The sequence below is a fragment of the Notolepis coatsorum genome (genome assembly GCF_963971535.1).
Source record: "Notolepis coatsorum genome assembly, chromosome: 13".
NCBI classification, from domain to species: Eukaryota; Metazoa; Chordata; class Actinopteri; order Aulopiformes; family Paralepididae; genus Notolepis; species Notolepis coatsorum.
This window is the reverse complement of record NC_140177.1, coordinates 18,314,558-18,339,407: the sequence shown is the minus strand read 5'-3', so window position 1 is coordinate 18,339,407 and position 24,850 is coordinate 18,314,558. Positions and strand designations below refer to the sequence as shown.

The window sequence follows — 24,850 nt, the reverse complement described above, 5'->3', positions numbered from 1 at the left end:
TATAATGACCGGTGTACCGCTATATCAGTTGGAATCTACTTGTTGTTTACTCACGGTACCTAGGCCTGCCTTGTGGTCATGTAGTCTTGCATAGCCGGACCTTTCTCCACCCTAGATAATCATAACATAATAATCACAGTGTGGGTGTGCTGGGAGCGGCGTGGCATTAGGATAAAAATGAACAAATAGCTCTAAGTGTTGACTTAACAAACATGTCATGGGTGTAGTGTGCGAATCAGTAGCAGAAACAGTGATAAAACAGCACTAGAATACCACAGTCACAGGCAGGTAACCAGCTGTTAGTTATTTGTTCATGAGTCTGATTGCCTGCGGGTAAACAAAACTGCTCTGGAGTCTGCTGGTCTGGTTTTGGGGGGAAGCTCACATCCACAGATGTTTGTTGTCTGTAGCGCAGAGCAGGTCCCAGACCAGGCGGCGATGCATCCAGTCAGGACGCTCTCTGTCGTGCCTCAGGACCCCTCTCTCTCTCTCTCTCTCTCTCTCTCTCTCTCTCTCTCTCTCTCTCTCTCTCTCTCTCTCTCTCTCTCTCTCTCTCTCTCTCTCTCTCTCTCTCTCTCTCTCTCTCTCTCTCTCTCTCTCGCTCGCCCTCTCTCTTCACCTCCTGCTCGGTGGGCACAGAAGACACGGGGAAGCCTGATTGAGACCTTCTCTCATGTCTCATTGTAGCCTCAGCTTGCATTCCGGATAGCAGGCAGGCATTCTTAACGGCAGGCAGGCATTCTTAACGGCAGGCATGCATTCTTAACGGCAGGCATGCCCGAGTGGCAGAGAATAGATTAGATTAGATTCAAATGTATTGTCATCATACAGCACAAGTACAGTACAACGGAAAGAAGTTTGGCATCCAATCAATTTCAGCATGCTTGTAAGGAGAGTCACTCAACAAGCACAGCCTTAACGCAGATAACCGGTCAGAAATATATATATATATATGAAATATCCAGGGGGAATTCTATATACACAGTCCTAAAAGGGTTAAGTGATATAGACAGGGACATAGAATGTATTGCCATTATACAGCATTACAGTACAACGGAAATAAGTTTGGCAGCCAACCAGAGTGCAAATGTAACAGTAAAGTGCAATAGTGATATACAATGTACAAGTGATTAAACTAGGTATAAAATATATAAATGAGTACTACTGAGTATAGTGCTAATCAGATGTACGTACAGAGTAATATAATATGTACAGTGATACAGGTATAAAGACACTATGGTAGTAAGTCATACTGGCCCAAGGGCGTAACTCTGTTGTCAGTGGTGGAGGGGGTCACATTTGGAGGTGTGGTCAGTGGCGGAGGGCTGCTACGCATAGCTGTATGGTTGCGGCGGGTGGGTGGAGGTGGGGTGAAGGGGTGTGTGTCCCCTTTTCGTAGATATTTTTTTTAAATCAGCTGTGCAAGTCCATTTTGGTGAGTTATTTCTATATATAATTCACTTATGACAAGTCATAATGCCACTCGAGTGAGAGAGAGAGAGAGAGAGAGAGAGAGAGAGAGAGAGAGAGAGAGAGAGAGAGAGAGAGAGAGAGAGAGAGAGAGAGAGAGAGAGAGAGAGAGAGAGAGATTGCGCTATTTATTATCTACAATGTATAAAACAACAGCCTAGAGGCTTTTAAATACAGACAGACAGACATACAGATATTTCACAGACACCAAGCAATGCTGTTGCATTTCATGGCAATCTCAGGCCATGGTTAGACTGGTGTTTTTGTGGCGTTTTTTTATACGTTTTTGAATACGTTTCATGTCCCTATTACACAGAAATGCGTTTTTTGGCGTTTTTTTTGTGGATACGGCTGAAACGCTAAATTGTGTTTGCGTTTTGGAGAACCGCTAAAAAACGCGCCGACAACAGCGTGTAGTCTGCACGGAGCCGTTGTTGCGAAAAACGCCCATGCGCAGTAGATACCATCTGCGTGCCCTTCCGGTGCTGTCCAAAACCAAATAGCTGCAGCTACTATGTGTTGTCAAGTTATTGTTATAAGGACCCCAGTCCAAGCTACAACAGTCTGCATTCCCTTAACAATTGTTTGTATTGAGCCGTATTGTATTGTACCCATATGCAATATGTTAAATAAAGTTTACATCCATTCATTCTGCTAGCATTACCGATTGGCACTGCCACTGGATAACATGAGCTAGTGTTAGCTATCAAACCCTGTTAGCTCAAAGCTCATCTTTCAACTTAACAAGCATTAAACAAAATGGCCCAGTCATCTATTCACCTTTGTTTAATACACACAGCGTTGTCTCTAATGTTATCTAACCACTGATAGCTCCCGATATCATCAGTTTGGTGCTGGCTAAGTAGCGTGAGCTAACGTTAGCTTCTAGCCACAATGCTATACTGTTATAATGGCAAATTCCATTGACGTTAGCATGCAGCTAACAATGCTACCGATCTTTTTTTAGACTAAACTATCCGCTCCTGGTGGTCACTTGTGTTGATGTTAGTTTTGTTTCATCAACAAATGACAGGCAGAACACACAGTGAATGTATCCGTTTTGTTTATTGCACTTTTATTAGGCTTTGCTGAAAAAGAATTGCTGCATTGAGTAAATAGGCAAGATGGTGGCGCCCATAGGCATCTGCCTTGTTGACATTTTCTTTGCTGGAGCTACCAGGAAGTGTATTGGCACATTCAAGTTCTGATTGGTTGAAATTGCCTTCATGTTCGCCACCTACTGCCACCTACTGCTTTGGCAGTGTACTACATCAGTGTGCTCAGGTGACAAAAACTAAAAAAAACGAAAGTGTGACTCGAGGCGCAGGACGTCGCGGCGAAACACGTATGACAATGAAACGAAAATGAAACGAAAGGTGTAACCGCAGCCTCAGTCACACAGACACATCGTTCACAGTTTACACACCAAACTGGGGAGGGGTGTTATGTAGCCTATTTGAGCACACCTGAAGACTGGGCTGTTGTTGATATGCAAAGACAGCTGTGGTCGGTACTACTTAGCTGTGGTGCTCGCCTGGCTACTTGACTTTGCATGACAAAATGTGCTCAGAGATGGACAAGCAGCCGTTTTCCGTGTGGTCCTATCACGTCGCGTCACCGTTTATTATCGTGCAGGGGACAATAACTGCATTCTGATAGATAGATAGATAGATAGATCATACAGAGTTATATATAGTACAAGGTAGGTAGTTATGATTATTAGATCATAATCTCCACTGAGCACGCTCATCTAGTGTATTTGTAAATATGTAGATTGATCTGAATTTATTCTGTTTGAGTTTTTGTCATCCAAACTTTATTAAAGGCACTTGACTATCCAGGTAGTTTGTTTGCCTGTCAAGAGGGAACATCTACTATTTGACACATAGCGCTCCCTATGCATAAACACACACACAAACACCCACACACACACACACACACACACACCCACACCTACACGCACACAAAGCATTCTCATTATGATGCTTGGCTCCGGGGACACGGACATGATTGATTCCACCTTGATAATGTGGACTTCAAACCACCATTAACATAATGCCTTGTCACTTTTAGAACACATCACTTCAACGCCTGATTCCAATTAACCCCCGCATGGCACCTGCGACCGTTACAAATGCCACAGGTGGCGCCGGCAGAGCCCGTGGTGGGACAGAGACACAGGAAGCACAAAGGATCGCGTGACAAGCCGGGTGCCATTATGCAAATCACAACGCAAGGTCTGTTGTGGTGAGGGATGTTATTAAGAGGGCTTCTGAGCATCTAGTTTGTACACAATATAGGGGAGCGATAGGGGAGAGTCGTCGGCGAATGTAACGCGTTACGGTTTTAACGAGCGGTTTTAACAAGCTATGTAAATGTCACGGTGACGTCCTAACATTAGCATGTGACCAGTGACTTCCCCTCGACATTCCTGACAAAGATCCACAGGATTCCTCCAATTTGGGGGGAAGGGCTGCCTGAGTACTGGTTTTGCACAAAATAAGTGCAATTCAAGATCTGGGATAATCTTTTTGAATTATGAGGTTGTGTTAGTATGTTGTGGAGCTAAAACCCACACAGCGGGCCTTCAGAACCAATACAGTCTGAAAGTTTCCTTTATCCACATTCTCCAGTGTCGGAGCAGTCATACTCTTCCAACATACTGCAGAGCCCAAGGTCCAGAAGCTCTGTGTTTGGCACAAGGAGGTCCTCTGTATATATATTCCAAGTATACAAAGTTTGGCACTCAAAGGCACTTCAAACATTTCTGACAAACACTTTTTGTCTTCCAAAGATTCTGGATCTCTGGGCAATCCCACAGACAGTGGAACAAAGTACCCTTCCGGTCCCAACATTTAGAACAGACATCTGGAATATTAGCAAACATACGATGGAGTTTGACAGGGAGTACATTCTCATTAAACACCTTACAGTTGAAGGTCTGAAGAAGCTCGTCGCTGGGTATTATGTTACCTATTTCCACAGTTGACTCGCCCCTCATTTCGACGCTTCATAGAGAAAAATACCCACAAAGAACAATGTCAAGCTGTCAACAGAGAAAGATGATTTTCTAGAGAGAGAGAGAGAGAGAGAGAGAGAGAGAGAGAGAGAGAGAGGAGAGAGAGAGAGAGAGAGAGAATATGCGGTGATGGAAGCTAATTTGAAGGCCAAAATCAGAAAGGTAGACTTTGTTTTCGCCACAGCTGACATCTGGACAACTAACAACAGGTTGTATATTACTTCTTTCGGAGGGAGGAACGTAACTTATTACTTTGATACAAAGTCATCAGTAAAGTAACGAATTACACTTCCTGAGGTAACTTGCCTAACACTGCCCTTGTTAGGTAAAAACCATCTCTGAGTGAAAAGTGAAAAGTGTAAAACGAAATACATTTATTTCCCAAAAATCATCGGAACCTCATTGCCCTTCTTGTTTTCTGCCATCTCAAAGATCTCAAAGATATCAAAGATCTCAAAGATCTCAAAGCCTCATTACTGTCGTGCATTATGGTGATTTCACTGCACTTCTCTACTCTCTTTAACACCACAGATGTCTTGTCACGCTTTCGCATTGAGAACATTGAGATAGTTGTATAGTAAGCTTTTCATTCGTAAGCTTAGCATTGCATTATATTTTATCTTAGTACTTTTTATCATGTCCATTTCATTATCTATTCTATTTTATTCTATTATTCTATTGTATTTTTTTGCACAATCGAAGGCGGGCATGGCCACCTTCATTTCACTATATCTTGTGTATCTATGTGACGATTAAACCTCTTGAATCTTGAATCTAAGCAGAGCCAAATGGATTGGCTCCTCTTCAACCAACAGGGGAAACGGTGACCTAAGCAGAGTGACCGAATGGACACAGAGTACATAGCGGATGCGTCTGCTTATCTACCGAGATGTCTGATAGCTGAGACGCTGACCTTCCTTAATTGGAGACTCTCGGGGTTAGACGCGTAGAACACAACGTTTCACACCGGTCTGTCTTTGCTGCATTGTGATGCTTGCAGCCTCTTCCCTATATACCTGCCTTGGACGTCCCACTTACCTTGTGTATACTGCACCTTATATAGTGTATACTGTTTACGTTCCCTCTTACTCATAGTATACATTCAGATTCAAATTCTTTGTTGCGTATATTTATTGTAACGTATAATATAACCGATTGGGCATGCAGACAGACCCTCAATGGCACCTTTGTTTACACTTGTTTATTTTTCTCATCATTTTATATTTAGAGTTAATTATTTTGTTTACACTGTTTATTCTTCTCATATTTTTACATGAGAAATCTTATCGTCTTATCTTGGACCTGTTTTAACCGCGGATACAGGTAGCCGATCGAAGGCAATAAGGCTGTGTGATCGAACGGCCGTGGAACCGCGCAGTCATCCATAACCCTGACGTATCCGCCCTGTCACCTCCGGGGGGGGGGGGGGGGGGGGGGGGCGGAGGCGGTCGCTGTCCCCCAGGCCATGATGATTCGATTTTATTGGACGATGGAGACAGATTCCCCCGGTCCGGCGTCCCCGGGAGACGGGGGCTGTGAAGGAGACAAAGGAACCGTCGCCAATTGCCATGGAAGGGGATCGGAGGTCGAGTGAAGCTCTGAGTGAATGGTGCAAAAATAAATCCAGGGAGTTATTGCTAAATAAACCATGGACAGTCAGCAACATATGAAAAATATTATTATTATAATTTTTCGTCTTCTTCTTCTTTTTTTATTCTTCTTCCTCTTCTTCCTCTTCTTCTACTACTTCTTCCTCTTCTTCCTCTTCTCAACTTCTTCTACTTCTTCTTCCTCTTCTTCTTCATTTTATTCCGCTTCTTCTTCTTCTACTTCCTCTTCTTCTTCATCATCTTCATCTTCTTCCTCTTCTTCTTTTTCTACTGCCTCTTCTTCGTCTTCATCATATCATCTTCTTACTCTTCCTATTCTACTTCCTCTTCTTCATCATCATCATCATCATCAGCATCATCATCATCATCATCATCATCATCATCATCATCATCATCATCTTCTTCTTCTTCATCTTCATCTTCTTATTTTTCTACTTCCTCTTCTTCTTCTTCCTCTTCATCAACGTCTTCCTCTTCTTCTTCTTCTTCTACTTCCTCCTCTTCTTCTTCATCATCATCTTCCTCTTCTTCTGCTTCATCTTCTTCTTATTCTTCACATTGTTTTTTCTAATTCCTGCGAGATGGCAAATGGTATAGCAACATGAACTTTGACCCATTGATTGGAAGTGGTGGGTAAAGTAAACGCTCCCCCACACTTGGCCTAAAGGGGGCGCTATAATTAAAGGTCAAACCTTTTAACTTTGAAAAGTCAGAACTCCTGCGCCGTTGATTCACACAAAACTTGATACAGACATCCATCTATCCTCACGCTACACTGCCTCAAGGGCCCATATTAGATTTTACGCCACCTTTTTTGTTTTGTTCCTTCACCCCCCCCCCCCTGCTATCTATTTGGGTCGTTAAATCTCTCTCCCGACGGCACAGAGCCGCGTGGACAGCAGCTGTTCTCCAGAGTGAACTCTCTAATGTCGCCGACAGAGCGGACGCTTTAGACTTTTATCTGCTTTTTGTTAACAAAGTTTCATTTTTTTTTTTTACCATCGACTGCACCAGCTACACACAGGCACACACAGGCACACACACACACACACACACACAACCACACACACACACACAAACACACACACACACACACACACACACACACACAACAACACACACACACACACACACACACACACACACACACACACACACACACACACACACACACACACACACACACACACACACACACACACACACACACACACACACACACACACACACACACACACACACACACACACAGGCCTCGTCGGGACATTCCGTTCCACTTCCCTCATTCCGGCGGCACGGCTACAGACCGAGAGCAGCAATATGGAGCCATTACAGCGCAAACCCACGCTGCGGCGCGGCTGGTGTCATGTTGTTGTTTGTGGTCATTAGGCGCGGCTGGCGAGCCTCAGCTCTGGTGAGCTAATGAGCGGCCGTACGGACGGGCGGCGCGTCCGGCAGGTTTTGCGCGTGGCATTAAGCAGCTAATTGCATTTCGTAACCCGTCCTCTCTCTCTCTCTCTCTCTCTCTCTCTCTCTCTCTTTCTCTCGTCTCATATCATCTCATATTGTGCCTAGTTACTCATGTGCAGTCGCACGAATAAGGCTGGGTTAAAGTGCATGCAGGGGTGCAGACAGACACACACTATACACGTTCACACACGCACACACACACACACACACACACACACACACACACACACACACACACACACACACACACACACACACACACACACACACACACACACACACACACACACACACACACACACACACACACACACACACACACACACACACACACACACACACACACACGTGTAAAAGACGCTGCATGTCTTGGTCTCGGGGCGACAGTGGCTCAGGAGGTACAGCGGTCGTCTGGTATTAGGAAGCTTCCCGGTTCGATTCCCGACACTTAACCCCTAATTGCTCCCGATGAGCAGGTAATCCATCTGATTACCAGACGACCTCCTGAGCCGCTGTTGCCCCGTCATTGTATTTAGTTGTTTGTTTGTTTGTGTTAATTATGTCCCTGACTTCTGAGATGTATGTATCGTCTGTGTCCAATAGTCTTAACTGGATTGTTCTTTTTGGTTTATTTATACATTTATTTAAAAATGTATTATATTTGATTACATTTCGTTGTCCTTGTTACCCTTCCAGAGGCCCTTCCGTCCTCTCGCCAGGCCGCGTAGATACGGATCTGTTCTTAATTGACCTGCCTGGTTAAATAAAGGTTAAATAAAATGAAGAAACACACACACGCTGTGTGGAGGCGCCGACAGCCGCGTGATTCATCTCCTGGTTAATTGGACGCTGCGCAGTGTGAGGAACTCCGCCACTGATTAATGTGTCCGGCTCCTCCTTCCTTCCCGCCACTCCGGAGGCGGACCTCCTGTCTTAGTCGGGCAGTGGGTCGACAGACCCTCCCTCTCTGGGAGCCCCCCCCGCCGCTAACGAGGCCCCACTGTCCGCGCTGGCACCTGGACTGACACCAAAAACAAGGGGCGGCACGGTGGAGTTATTCCATCAACATGATGGAAGACAAACCCGCCGTGAGCGCGGTGCTGAAGAGGCCGCGTCGCCGCTATCCACGATGTCACATGGTGTGATGTGGCTGTGTGATGTCACATGGTGTGATGTCACACTGTGTGATGTGGCTGTGTGATGTGGCTGTGTGATGTCACATGGTGTGATGTCACATGGTGTGATGTCACACTGTGTGATGTGGGAGTGATGTCACACGGTGTGATGTGGCTGTGTGATGTCACACGGTGTGATGTGGCTGTGTGATGTCACACGGTGTGATGTCACGTGGTGTGATGTCACACTGTGAGGTGGCTGTGTGATGTCACACGGTGTGATGTGGCCGTGTGATGTCACGCGCTTGTCACGTTACTATTGTAGATGTACTGGGTCTGATGCACTGTGGGCGACCCTGCACTCTGACCTCTCTAGGAGGGGTATCAGTACTGCGTGTGTGTAACTAGGAGGGGGGTTGCGTTAGGACATTTACAGGGGCCAGTTTCGAATTGCAGCCTCCCGTAGGTGCTCTTTGAGAGTGGTTTTGAAAGTGGGTAGTGATTCACATTCCTTTACAGCTGTGGGTAGGGCGTTCCACATTGATGTGGCATAATTGCGAAACGTGTTTAGTCCCTTGTTTGAGCCGAATCTGGGTTTAACATGATTTGTGGAGCTCCCTCTGGTGTTGTGATCGTGGTATTCACTGACCTTTGGGAAGTATTTTGACATGTACATGGGTACCTTAGTCATGTAGTGTATCTTGTAGACCAGGCCCATTGCAATGTGCTGTACTCTGTCGTCTACTCTAAGCCATCCTAGGTTGTCAAAGTGGGCAGGGGTGAGGTGGGTTCTAGGAGTAAGGTCAAGCAGTAGTCTGATTGACCTGTTTGTAATTTTGTTTTTAGCGCCTTTGAGGTGCTTTGGTACCATGAGGTGCAAGCATAGTCGTAGTACCCTTGAATGAGTGCTCCTGCCAGAGTCTTCAGGGTATTCTTGTTTACCAGAGAGGAGATCTGGTACAAGAATCGAGTTTGTTTGTTGACTTTTTTTTATTACATTGGATGCCATTTTGTCACAGGAAAGATTTGCCTCTAGGATGGAACCTAGGTATGTAATTTCATCTTTCCTTGTGACAATATTGTCACCTACTGTAACTGAGAAGCCGTCGGTCTTGCTGAGTTTGTTATTTGAACCGAAGAGAATGGACTCTGTTTTACCCAGGTGTAATGATAGTTTGTTATCAGCGAGCCAGATGCAGATTCTGCCTAGTTCCGAGCTGAGGGTTTTTTTAACCTGTAACGTGTTCTTGTCAGAGACCAGCAGGCCTGAGTCGTCCACGAACAGGAACAAGTTGCAGTCACAAGCTGACAACATGTCATTTGCATAAATTAGGAACAGTAACGGTCCTAGTATGCTTCCTTGTGGAACACCACAGCTCACTGGGAGGGGGGGGATAGTGTGCCGTTTACCCCCACCATCTGTTCTCTCCCCTCCAGGTAGGATTGCATCCATCTCACTGATAAACTATCAAAACCAATTGCTTTTAGCTTGTCAATCAGAATGGAGTGATTGACAGTGTCAAAGGCCTTTTGTAGGTCCAGCATGACCATGCCGCAGTATTTGCCCGCGTCCACCTCTTGTTTGATGTGGTCGTTCAAATAGAGAAGGCATGTGTCAGTGGAGTGGGATGTTTTGAAGCCAGATTGGAATTCGTAGATAAAAAAAAATTCCGCAAGGTACTTTTCGACCTGTTCGTATACAATTTTTTCCATGACTTTCGAGATGGAGGTAGAAACAGGGCGGTAGTTGCCTGGGTCTAATTTGCTGGCCTTTTTGTGCAGGGGTGTTACTCTCGCAATTTTGAAGTACGTGTCCCTGTTTTATGGAGAGGTTTATTATGTGTGTGATGACGGGTGATGGCGGCTGCTGAGTCTGAGGAATTTGGAGGGGATATTGTCATGGCCAGTGGCCTTGTTAGGTTGGAGAGCGCTCAGTTTTTTGAGTACCTCAGCTGTTGTAACCATTTCTAGTTTGAAATCATCTTTGCGGACCCCTAGGTTATTGTAGTAGGCTATGATGTGTTCTACCCCAAAATGCCCTGAGTGGAGGGATATGAGGACTGTGTGAATGTGTAACTAGGAGGGATATGAGGACTGTGTGTAACTAGGAGGGATATGAGGACTGTGTGTAACTAGCAGTGATGTACCTGAACGCGTTCAATGAACGATCGTTCATGAAAGCGTTCGTATTTTGGGCAAACGTGAACTGAACGTACTGTATTTCCGCTAGATGAACGTAATTGATAACACGTTCATTCTCAGCACTGTATTATAACGGCGTTCAAAAGTGTGCCAGAGTTCATATGCCTTTCAGCCGAAAAACCCAGTTAAAACACACCGTAAAGAGGCTTCAAAATAATGCGGAAATCCACCCAATCTGGCAACCGCAAGCTGCCTGTGACGCGTACGCTGCCTGTCACCCCTGGCTGTCGCACAAAAATATACGTCATCAGACTCCTCACAACAAGAACAATGTGGAACCGCGGAACCGGGTAGTATAGCAGCAGCACTCGCTCAGAGTCAGACTCTACGGCGTCGGCGTATGAGCATTTAAAAGAGTTTTAGTTAAAGTCAGTAAATGTTTTGCACTTTGAATATTGAACTTTGAGGTACAACCTTAGTTTCATACCTCAGCCTGGTTCCTACCTTGTGTTGTGTTGTGTTAGTACAGAGTTATGTCGGCACATGTTTATATGTTATATGTTTGCACAATGACTACTTTCGTGTTTAGTACTTTAAGGATATTTAGATTATTATACTTAATAAAGACCATTCAAGCAGCACGTGTTTCCTCATGTTTTTGAAAATATACTGTAGAGATGAAAGCTGCAGCTGCTACTAGTGTGGACTGAATGGGCGGCAGCAAAGTGTTATGGAAAAATTCCAGTATTCTGATTGCTGTCTGTGGTTCTATATGGGTTGAGGCAATACATTTTACAAATAATAGCTCGCAGCAACGTATTGAAAAAAGAACTATAAACTATAAATTAGTTCATTTTTGAAACCATGAACTTTAGTTCAACATTTTGAATTATGAACTATGAACTGAACTAGTTCATTTTAAAATGTGTGAACTGTGAACTGTACTAGTTCATGTAGAAAGTGAACTTTCCCAACACTGGTAACTAGAAGGGATATGAGGACTATGTGTATGTGTAACACTAACTAGAAGGGATATGAGGACTGTGTGAATGTGTAACTAGGAGGGATATAAGGACCGTGTGTTATGTGTAACTAGGAGGGATATGAGGACTGTGTGTGTGTGTGTAACTAGGAGGGGTATGAGGACTGTGTGTGTGTTCTAGGAGGGATATGAGGACTGTGTGAATGTGTAACTAGGAGGGATATGAGGACTGTGTGAATGTGTAACTAGGAGGGATATGAGGACTGTGTGTGTGTTCTAGGAGGGATATGAGGACTGTGTGTACGTGTAACTAGTAGGGATATGAGGACTGTGTCTGTGTGTGTAACTATAGGAGGGATATGAGGACTGTGTGTACGTGTAACTAGTAGGGATATGAGGACTGTGTCTGTGTGTGTAACTAGGAGGGATATGAGGACTGTGTGTACATGTAACTAAGAGGGATATGAGGACTGTATGTATGTGTAACTAGGAGGGATATGAGGACTGTGTGTGTTCTAGGAGGGATATGAGGACTGTGTGTATGTGTAACTTTCTTATATTTACAATTAGTCTCTCATTTAATTTCCACAATGGGAGGTCCTTGTAGGATTTGAACCTGTGATCTTGTTGACACAATGCCTTGTACCGTATTATCCGCTGGTTTATTCACTGTCCCTCCTGCTTCTTCTGGTCTCTGTGCAAAACATCTATATAGTGTAAGATCCTGATCAAACTGGCCAGTATCACGTCTTCATCTGTTTTGGCTCTCCATCCAATTCCTCTGCGTTGTGTCATTTTAATGGTCCTGACGTCTCTCCGACACTGGCTGATAAGATCCTTATCTCCCCCGTTAGTGCAATCCATAAACCATACTAATTCTCCACCTCCGTAAGAATTCGACACTTCGACACCGTGAGATACCTTATGAGGAAAAGCGTTGTTTTATTGCTATAAACAGAACCTCATAATCAGATGTTATCAGATGTTATCAAATTGTATCGTCCTTGAAGAGTCTATTCTAATGATCTTTCAGTGTGTTCGTCTATCGTCCTTTTGTTATTCAGTCCAATAGTGGTCAGGCCTGTTCGTTAGCCGAGACCATCCTCGTGGTAGCCGAAGCTAATGCTGATGTGGCATTCTTCCTCCCCCCCCCCCCCCTCTCAATGAGAGGAGATAGTGTCTTCGTGTGATCTCAGTCCTACTCGCTCTTGGTCAGATTCTAGTCTGCCTTACACCCGGAAACACCGTTCGACTTATAGATGTTCGTCGTCGCAACGACGGCCCCGCCTTCTGGTTGTCATGCGATGCGTTGTCATGACAACTGCGTTAATAACCTTTCACACCATTAAACGTTTCATTCACTGAACCTCTCTCCCTCCTGCTCTGGGCCTACAGTACACTCGCTCTTATCTGTGTTCTTCCAAGGAATTCATAACAAAACCCTCGCTGACGCGGCCTGTGCCTGTGAAACCACTGGTTCCACCACCGTCAATATCATCCCGTGATGATAATGATATTACCCTCTTAAAGCGTCTCTTTATATCAGTTTATAACCAAATATACATTGAAAAAACCACCATTTTCTCTCAATAGGTTAATTGTTTCATCATATTTTAGGTCACATACTCGTTCATGAAGTGCTCCAGTTTCTCATAGATCCATACCGCTTGGGGTTGCGTCATGCTTTCATACTGTGTTGTGACATTTCATGATTAAGTGTTTGTTGATCAATAGATTTTAACCCCCTGTGACCAACCTACAACCTTTCCAATGATAGAATCATATTTGGGTTATTGATTGAGCTGGATCAATATGGTCGGATTAGGTGGCCTTATGTTGCGTTACGGGTCTTGTTTTGAACAAGGGTGAATTATATTATTAATATAATATTAATATTATTATATATTTTTGTCTATATTTACTTGAGTTAGAAAGGCATGCCTACTCTCAGAAAAAAAAGCTGAGGCCCATGTGTACGTTCACACTGCAAGCATGTGTTCAGCACTAAAGCTTGTGCTCAGCACTAAAGCTTGTGTATGTTCACACTGCAAGCTTGAGTGCTCAATTCTGATTTATTGCTCAGATCAGATTTCAGATGTTTTTTTGTTTGGCTGTTAAATTTCTTTTATTTTAATGTGGCCAAGATTAGATTCCAGTGTCTGGCTGTGTGATGTCGTTAACTTGTTAGCATTAAAGAAGTACACCAGGATAGCTATTTTTGGGGGATTTTGCAGGATCGGTTTTTTTTGGATAGGATTTTGCACGTACCCATTTATTATCAAAATATCGTTAGGCTTATAACCATACCTGGTCATACGGCTCTATAATCTCTACATGTACAGTATATAACATACATGTAGATCGACATATAGATTCACAGACACGAGCCAAATCATTACTAGAGAAGACAAGTTAACGTTGTGCCGGACGGCAGGTAGACAGGAAGTGAAGTGAGTCACTGACTCAAGTTGAATCACATTAAACCTGTTGCTACGTCAAGTATAAGCACTGCAACTAAATAATAAGACGAAAACATTGTAGTAGTCACATTTGTGACCGTTACAGTCTCCAGAGCTGCTATGGTGGAGCATGGATATGAGGAAATCACTCTCAAGGGACGTTTCTTGAGATTTGCGCTGATCCTTTCCTCCTCACTCGGGTCTTTGAAGACAGCCTGTGTGTGCGAACCGCTCACCTGTGAACATCTAAAGAATATTTAAAGACGCAATCAGGAATCCAAACGTAAACAACTAGGTACTGTAGACCCACCCCAAAATAAAGAAAAGAAAAGAGCAACATATACATGTTTTCATTCTGCTGGTTGACTTGAGCTCCGGACACAAGGACCACTAGACAGCAGGTCAAATATTAGTTTTCAATGGTATTTGCTGTATTTTGTGACTATAAAGGGTTCGGTTTCCTTGGCGATGGCTGTAAAACATTGAAGTAAAGCAGACATGATGATTTACAACTGGTTAAGAATGTTCCAGAAAAAAACACAAATCAAACACAAAATCATATTATTATCTTCAAAACAAACTCAAACTTCAAGAATGAATAATACTACCCTACATTTATTCGGGTCAAAATGAAAAATAAAATCCGTAGGCCTATTGGTGCATTTTTTTTAATTTTTTTTTTTATTATCTTTTCCGCCCCGTCTTTTTCCATTTTTCTCCCATCCCAATGTTAGTCGTTATGCCAATTCCCACTCCCCTTCCTGGTCGTTGCGCACTCTACCCCCTACACTCTGACAGATGTGTAGCCAGCCCACCGCTTCTTTTCACCTGGCAGCGCAGACTCTCACTGGGAGAGTGTAACGTGTGGAAGGTCACACTACCTCTCCCAGATCCTTCCCTTGCTGTGCAGGCGCCCCGACCGAACTGTAGGAGTCGCTGTTTACAACGACCAGGACCCACCTATGCCAGCTTCCCACCCGCTAACACTGCCAATTGTATGGACGGTCGGCCAAGCCGGAGGCACCACAGCCGGATTCGATCCCACTGGCTCTGTGGTGGTAGGCAGACACTTAGTCCGCTGCGCTACCCGGCCACCCCCGTATTGGTGCTTTTAAAGTCTGCAGACATCCATCACCTGTCTCACCCAGGGCAGAAACCTGGTCCATTACTGCGTTAGCTCCGTCTTATCTGGCTAACATCGTAAGGGAGCGGCATGTAGGGAAATGGGCTATTGGGGAACAGGGTGCGGCAGACTATTTCCTCTGCACGGCACACGTTGGTGGTGATGCTTGTCACATCGCGCTGAGTGAGTTACAGTAAAGGCAGTGTTTCCTGTAGGCCGTGACCATGCAGTGAGCTCTCGGTACAGAGTAGCGTCATCATCTGTCCTGTGCTGTGATTGGCCCTGAGGCATCTGGGCTGGCTGACACAGACAGCTAGGTAGGAATCAGCGTTGGTATTTGGATATAAGTGTTTTTACACACCGGTGAATTAGAGTCACGTGGCGGTCCTGTCCTTGCAAATAGCAACGGTGATGGAGCCAAGAAATATTACACAGAGATCAGGACAGTGATGACAACAAAACTGGAGAACTACTAGGAACGTCTGACCACTAAGTGTGTCTGACTCATAACCACGAAAACCTGCATGGATTGCAACATATGATGTACAGTATATCATGGCAGTTAGGGTACCTTGTGTATACTGCACCTTGTGTATACTGTTTACTTTTACTCTTACTCATAGTATATGCTCAGATTCTAATAATTTATTACCTATTTTTCTCTCGTAGTTCTATATTCAGAGTTCATTATATTGTTTACACTGCTTATTTCTTCATCATATTTTTTATATTCAGATCAAATTGTATTGCCTATATTCATGTATTCTACTCTTTCCCGCTCTACCTGTGTCAACAAAGCTGCTTAGCAAGATTCTGGCCAAGCGGTTAAAAGTTCACATTCAGAAGTTAGTGCACCCGGATCAAACAGGCTTTATTCCTAATAGGCATATCTATTTCAACTTAAAGGAAAACTCCAACATTTTGGGAAATTACCTTATTTAACATCTTCCCTGGAGTTAGACAAGAAGATACATACCTTTTTTGTCTCTGTGCGTGCATTTAGCTTAGGGAACAGTCGCTCCGTTAGCGTAGCTTAGCTTCATCACTGGAAGTGGGGGGGGTTTTACAGCCTGACGTTCCCTACAGTGCCCTACAGTCACCAAATACACTCCAAATACAACTCCAAAATGTTCCTGTAAACATGTTGTGACCTGTGTATTTACCACGTGGAGAAATTAAAAATAATTGAATTCGACAATTACGTTTTCTAAGCAGATATACTCTGAACTATTTTTTGCCGAACGACTCCTCTCTGCGCGCAGTCAGTGATTTCTACGTGGAAGCCGTGTTTGTTTACATTCTCATTCATTCAAAGGATCCGAACCGATTGAAGTTTATGGATACCATGACTTAAAATCCTCTTACCTTGACGATTAAAAGCCTCCCCAATTTAGAAAACAGTAATCCAATGGCTGGTATTGATAATATACTACTAACTACTGCACGATCGGAGCTAACCGGAGCTAATACTAAAGCTAATATAATGACTTCCTTTCTGGGGGGTTTCAAAATAAAAGAGCAACGTCTATAGCAGCGGAATACGTTTATTTTGTACATTATCTAACGTTAACACGAACCTAAACTAACTTTAGGTTAGTTGTAACATTAGTTTAGGTTTGTGTTAACGTTAGATAATGTACAAAATAAACGTATTCCGCTGCTATAGACGTCGCTCTTTGATTTTGAAAACCCTCAGAAAGGAAGTCATTATATTAGCTTTAGTATTAGCTCCGGTTAGCTCCGAGCGTGCAGTAGTTAGTAGTATATTATCAATATCAGCCATTGGATTACTGTTTTCTAAATTGGGGAGGCTTTTAATCGTCAAGGTAAGAGGATTTTAAGTCATGGTATCCATAAACTTCAATCAGTTCGGATCCTTTGAATGAATGAGAATGTAAACAAACACGGCTTCCACGTAGAAATCACTGACTGCGCACAGAGAGGAGTCGTTCGGCAAAAAATTGTTCAGAGTATATCTGCTTAGAAAACGTAATTGTCGAATTCAATTATTTTTTATTTCTCCACGTGGTAAATACACAGGTCACAACATGTTTACAGGAACGTTTTGGAGTTGTATTTGGAGTGTATTTGGTGACTGTAGGGCACTGTAGGGAACGTCAGGCTGTAAAACCCCCCCACTTCCAGTGATGAAGCTAAGCTATGCTAACGGAGCGACTGTTCCCTAAGCTAAATGCACGAACAGAGACAAAAAAGGTATCTATCTTCTTGTCTAACTCCAGGGAAGATGTTAAATAAGCTAATTTCCCAAAATGTTGGAGTTTTCCTTTAAGACGTTTATTCAATATACTTTATACTAAACATCCTAGAATATCACCTGTCTCCATTAAAGGGCAAAAGCATCATTTGTCAATGTATGCAGACGACATTTTGTTATACGTATCTAACCCACAGGAGTCCCTTCCTCCAATTGTGGAATTGTTAAATTATTTTGGCTCTTTTTTCAGGTTTTCAAATTAATTGGGATAAAAGCAAATTAATGCAAGTACAATTAAATAAGGATAGCTCCTCATTGAACTATGTCCCCTTTAAGATTACCAAAGATAGCTTTACTTACCTAGGAGTGACCGTTACTAAAAAACCTGAACTCCTACTTGAAGAGAATTGGAAATTAAAAATAAAACAGTTGAAACAGAATATAGATTTTTGGAAGACCGTCCCATTGTCACTGGTTGGGAGAGTAAACGCTATTAAAATGGTGGTTCTTCCGAGATTTACATAATTTTTTCAGTCAATCCCAGCATTCATACCACAGCGGTATTAAAAACAAAATGTATTCAATTATAATCCCCTTTATTATAGCTGCACGTATTAGCAAAAAAAACACTTATGTAAAACAAAAATTGAGGGTGGCTTTGGTCTTCCAGACTTCAAATGTTACTACTGGTCTGCACATTAAACAATCTGGCTTTCTGGAGAAGTGCTAACCTTGAGGGCATGGAGGAGGTTACTCCTGCATGGCTCTCAATTGAGCGAGCAGCCTGTCAGGGAACCTCTCTCCTAGTCCTTTTGAATAGCCCTGTCAAGATAAACAAATCACTATATGAAGGGAATTTTATAGTACACAGCTCCTTGAAGGTATGTATACAGACACTCCAATCGGTAATAACCACGCCTTTAAGCCATCCTCTATGGATTAAGGGTTTGCACAGTGGAAGGTGAAGGGTATAGGGTGCTTGAAGGACTTGTACCAAGGGGCCCAGTTTTTATCATTCGAACAACTGAGAGTCAAATATGATTTACCGTCGACACATTTTCTCCGCTATCTACAGATACGGAACTTCGTAATGACTCATGTAGATACATGGTCAGACATTCCTCAACATCAAGCACTGGACACTATAATTTTTTTTTTTTTTTTTTTTTTTGGTCTTTTTCCCCCTCCATTTTCCTCCGATTTTCTCCCATCCCAATGTTAGTCGTATGCCAATTCCCAGTCCCTTCCTGGTCGCTGCGCACTTACCCCCCACAGTCAGATCATCTGGGAGAGTGGAGGCTACCACGTGCTTCCTCCGACACACGTCCAGCCAATCACCGCTTCTTTTCACCTGGCAGCGCGGATTCTCATTGAGAGGGCGTAGCGTGTGGGAGGACCACACTATCCCCCTCACGTCCAATCCGCGCTTAGCAGGCGCCCCGACCGAACTGTAGGAGTCGCTGTTTACAACGACCCGGACCCACCCCGCCAGCTTCTCCCACCCTCTGATACAGCCAATTGTATCAGTGCAGACGGCCAGCCAAGCTGGTGACAACCCCGGAGCTGTGAGCTGGATTCGAACAGGCAAATCCAGCTCAGCTCCGGGGCTGGTGACGAACGCAATCTCCGCTCGGCCACCTAACCGCCTTTCTGGACACTATAATTAATGTTAGACCAGGTAGTAAAGGGGCGGTGTCAAAATGATACCAGACACTTTTCAATCAGGTAATAGTTAGCACAGAAAGATATAGGACTGAGTGGGAGTCAGAACTGGGGATACCCCTCAATGAGGAATATTGGGAAACGTGTCTTACAAATATTCACCGGTGCTCTGTAAATGTTAGAATTAACTTGATTCAAAATGTTTAAGTGATACATAGGTTGCACTACTCAAAGGTGAAAGCATTGTGTAACAAATGTAAAAATAGAGATGGTACCCTACACATCAACTCTGGTCTTGTCCCAACCTACACACGTTCTGGTCTGATATATTTGATTTTTATTCAAAGGCTTTTAATAAACAGTGGGAACCCTGCCCCTTAGTGGCCATTCTGGGCTCTAGCGACGATGCTACTATGTACTCTGGCAATGAAAAATGGCCGATATATCTAGGTGCTGTGTTGGCTAAAAAGCTCATCTTGAGACTCTGGAAGTCTGATGCAGCACCCTCATTTGAAATGTGGATGAGGGAGCTGGGTGAGACCCTTAGAGAGGCTTAGATAAAAAAATACAGGACGGAGAAAGGTGGGGACCGGTGTTGGATTACTTAAAGGGTCTGAGGGAGGATGAAGATGATATACTATAAGTTCACAGTGTTATTCTTATTACATTAATGTCTGTTTTGTCTTGGCTTTTTGCCTTTTTCTAATGCTTTGGTCTTTTGGTATCTTTCTTATTTTCCAGCAAGAATCTAGCTTATTTAACTATCCTGTTTATTTTTATGTATAAATCCGCCAATTGAAAGAATGTTTTTTATTTTTTATTTTTTTTTGTTATATGCCGCTGTAAAATAGTTTTGAACAAAAAGAAAAATAAGATTGCTTGTGTGCATCATTATGGAATGTAACTAAAGTAATGTGCAATAAAAATACTTGCCCATTATTATACGAAGTCTACTCTTTCCCTGCCCATACCTGTAGCTCCCCTCCCCCCTCCCCTGCTATGACGCCCACGTTTTCCAAAGGGGACCAATAAAGGAATATCTTATATCTTATCTTATCTTAAAAAAGACAGCTGTAGGTTCCATGGATACTAATAATACGTGGCTACAATAATCAATACAATGAGTGGCGGCTGGGTGGCGCAGCGGACATTGCACTCGTCACCAACGCAAGAGACACCGGGTTTGACTCCGGCTGTCGGCGTTGCCTCCGGCTTGGGCCAGTCGTCATACTAACTCAATTGGCAGAGTTAGGGGGTGGAAATCGATGGGTGGTAATCTGGACGTTGTGGACAGCGACTCCTACAGGTCGGTTGGGGACGCCTGCACAGCAGAGGCAGGAAATGGCGGGAGTAGTGTGAGCCTCCCACACGTTGCACCTCGCCAATGAGAGTCCGTGCTGGCAGGTGACAAGATGTGACAGGCTGCCTCCTCGTGTATCGGAGGGGACACGTGATGCAAGGCTTCTATCCTCCCTACAACCGGCCAGTGGGGGGCATATGCGAGCAACGTTCAAGACAGGGGAGGGGAGAATTGGCACAGCAGAATTGGGATGGGAGAAAAATAGAAAAAGAGGAGAAAAAGTGGATCAAAAAAATTATAATAATCAATACAATACAATACAATACAAAACAATACAATACAATACTATACAATACAATACAATACAACACAATATAATACAATACAATACAATACAATACAATACAATACAATACAATACAATACAATACAATACAATACAAAACAAAACAAAACAATAATAGTGGTGTTGTACCACTTCTTGTGCACAGTACATTCTGCTCTGCGAGGAGGTTACGTCCCATGTGACAAGAGGATGATTTCTAATCGGCCACTATGGACACTTCAGAACCTGATTGCTTCTGTCCTCACCTCAGCCAGGCATATAGTATACATGACCTTTGACCTGTAGGAACTCTCTGTGGAGAGCCCCATAATGGCATGCCTCTTCCTCCAGGGGCTTATGTCACCTCCACCTCCTCGCAAATTAATATGGCCGCCTTATAGCACTGCACCCTCGAGCCCCGCACCCACTCCTCCTTCTACACTCTACTGTGTGATAGCATGTACAATACTATATATATCGTATATATATATATATATTTATTCTTACTGTATATATATATATATATATCCATATCTGTCTGTATATACCTGCACAATATCCTTTTACATATCTGTAGATACTATATATATATATATATATATATATATATATATATATATATATATATATATATATATATATATATATATATATATATATATATATATATATATATATATATATATGTACATATCCCTTACCTACGCTTACTAGTTACACTGCTGGCCAGTATGACTTACTACCATAGTGTCTTTATACCTGTATCACTGTACATATTAATACTACAACTCTGTATACATCTGATTAGCACTACACTCAGTAGTACGAATATATCATACCCAGTTTAATCACCTGTACATTGTATATTACTATTGCACTTTACTGTTACATTTGCAGTCTGGTTTGATGCCAAACTTCTTTTCGTTGTACTGTACTTGTGGTGTATAATGACAATAAATTTGAATCAAATCTAATAAGTAAGATGTGAAAAGGAAAGCATAGATAGGAAATCCTATTTTGTGATGGACGACGTTCGCCAAAACGTGGCCATTGCCTCCGAGCTGATTGCTACTTTGATGCAGAGCGACCACGTCGAACGGCGCAGAGATCCAAATGAGGTTTGAATTTTTTATGCCCAAATGACTGGAGATGTTAATGCTGTGGTTCTTATGTGTGTGTGAGTCGTGAGGGAGCCGAGCTCAGACACAAGAATATCTCATCAGTCTCTCTCTCTCTCTCGCTCTCTCTCTCTCTCTCTCTCTCTCTCTCTCTCTCTCTCTCTCTCTCTCTCTCTCTCTCTCTCTCTCTCTCTCTCTCTCTCTCTCTCTCTTACTCATAAGCATAACTCATATTCATAAGACTTGATTCATTAAAGCCCCGTCCCGCCAACAGCCGTCGTGAGAGCCGTAAATCAAGCCCATGTTCTTGATATCATCATCACATGGAATGAGACATACTAATTCGCCTGCTCTCTCACTCATTGTGTTTTGTACATCCGTCTTGAGATTTAATAACAAGTATATCTTTCAACACCCCCCCCCCCCCCTCATTCCCATAATCCTCACTCAGGACATATAGGAGTCCTGCGTAAGCAGCCCGGTACCGATGCTGCTTGCGTTACGCCAGACCTTTAATTCACATCCCGCACTGCTCTCCTCTGCGTTAGCCCGTCGCTATCTGTGGCGTTCAGGAGACACGTTGTGCTTTCTTTAGTAATAATCAAGGGGTGGGAGTGTTGTTGTGTGTTCTGGAGGCTGTGGCCGGCAAGCCTGCTTGGCTCTCTTATGATAACTTTATTTGTATAGCACCTTTCATGCTAGAATTGCAGCTTGAAGTGCTTCACAGCAGTAAAAAAAAAAAAAAACATAAAATTGGCACATAATTGGTAGATCAAGAGCAATGCATGAGTGCAGACATAAAATATGTATACAATCTCTCTCTATCTTTCTCTCTCTCTGTCTCTCTCTCTCTCCCTCCCCCCCTCTCTCTCTCTATCTCTCTCTCTCTCTCTCTCCTCTCTCTCTCTCTCTCTCTCTCTCTCTCTCTCTCTCTCTCTCTCTCTCTCTCTCTCCTCTCTCTCTCTCTCTCAAGAGCAATGCACAAAGTGCAGCATGAACTATATACTGTAGCAGCAAAATAGACAAGGTCAAGGTGAGGCATAGATCATTAAATCACATCGTTTTCATATTAGGATCTAACATCTTAATAGGCCTCTTTGTTTATGGTTTGATTCTACGGCGATTTTTAAAAATAGACAGTAATGAAAGTAATGAAATCTTGCATTGAAGATATTCGTCCCCAAATAGCCAACATAGCCTGTCGTTGTGTAGTCAAATGAAGCCACGCTCTGATAGCCTTTTTTGGCGTTGATCATCATCTGGCAATGTCCCTCAACTATTCTCAGAGATTCCTCGAGTGCTCGCCGCTCGTGGTACATACGCTTCAGCCAGGCCACATTCCTCCTGATGCTATTTTGAGAATCAGAGGAATCTTGCCTTCTGCAGAGAGAGAGCCAGAATTTACAAATATCGCTGCCTTTCATTCTCCCGTAAGCCTTGAGATCTTAGCATTCTTGGAGTAAGCGTCACATCGGCAGGATAGAGACACCGGCGGCGTTCCCGGGGGATGTCAGATGTTGCAGGCGTCGACAACAGCTGAACAGCTGAAACCCGACCAATCTTTCGACCAAAAACACACTTCTTCAATCAATATCTGATATGTATCCTGTCGTGCTACCCTGTTCCTGATTCGTGAAGCTCCCTGTCTGCCGTTATCCTGTCGTGTCCCTGCTATTCCCGCGGAATAGCCCTTTATCTCCTGTTTTCCCCATGAGTCCGTTCCCGCTTCCTAGCCACGTTTTCCAGCACAGCTGAGGTTTTGTTTCCGTGCTTTACAGTTCGCTTTGTTTGTACCGTGTAACGTGTATCCTTGTTTACTACTGCTCGAGTAAAGCTTGTTATCTGCAACGTCGACTCGCGCCTCGTCTCTCTCACCTCGTCGCTCTCATCCTTGTCCAGCGCTTGAATCCTACACTCTCCCAACGACCCCCACTACAACACACCCAAGTTTCAACACTGTTTGATGAACATTGTGACTCAGCTGTACCCTTCCTGCTGACTTGTCATACAGAACTTGTAAGTTGCTTTGGATAAAAGCGTTCAGCTAAATGACTAAATGTAAATGTGGAAATGTAGATGAGCCACATGCTGTAAAATAGGTCCTAAGTTCCCCGACTATATCACTGACTAACCTAATGTATAGGTCATAACCTGACTACATCACTGACTAACCTAATGTATAGGTCCTAACCTGACTACATCACTGACTAACCTAATGTATAGGTCATAACCTGACTACATCACTGACTAACCTAATGTATAGGTCCTAACCTGACTACATCACTGACTAACCTAATGTATAGGTCATAACCTGACTGCATCACTGACTAACCTAATGTATAGGTCCTAACCTGACTACATCACTGACTAACCTAATGTATAGGTCCTAACCTGACTACATCACTGACTAACCTAATGTATAGGTCCTAACCTGACTACATCACTGACTAACCTAATGTATAGGTCCAAACCTGACTACATCACTGACTAACCTAATGTATAGGTCCTAACCTGACTACATCACTGACTAACCTAATGTATAGGTCCTAACCTGACTACATCACTGACTAACCTAATGTATAGGTCCTAACCTGACTACATCACTGACTAACCTAATGTATAGGTCCTAACCTGACTACATCACTGACTAACCTAATGTATAGGTCCTAACCTGACTACATCACTGACTAACCTAATGTATAGGTCATAACCTGACTACATCAATGACTAACCTAATGTATAGGTCATAACCTGACTACATCACTGACTAACCTAATGTATAGGTCCTAACCTGATTACATCACTGACTAACCTAATGTATAGGTCATAACCTGACTACA

At 43.3% G+C, this 24,850-nt stretch overlaps 1 protein-coding gene across 1 annotated transcript in view; it reads left to right on the top strand.

The window, feature by feature from the left end:
• The window catches only part of pde1cb (phosphodiesterase 1C, calmodulin-dependent b), a gene marked incomplete at both ends in the record, with an annotated part of 313,514 nt that overhangs the window by 40,898 nt on the left and 247,766 nt on the right, over window positions 1-24,850 (top strand).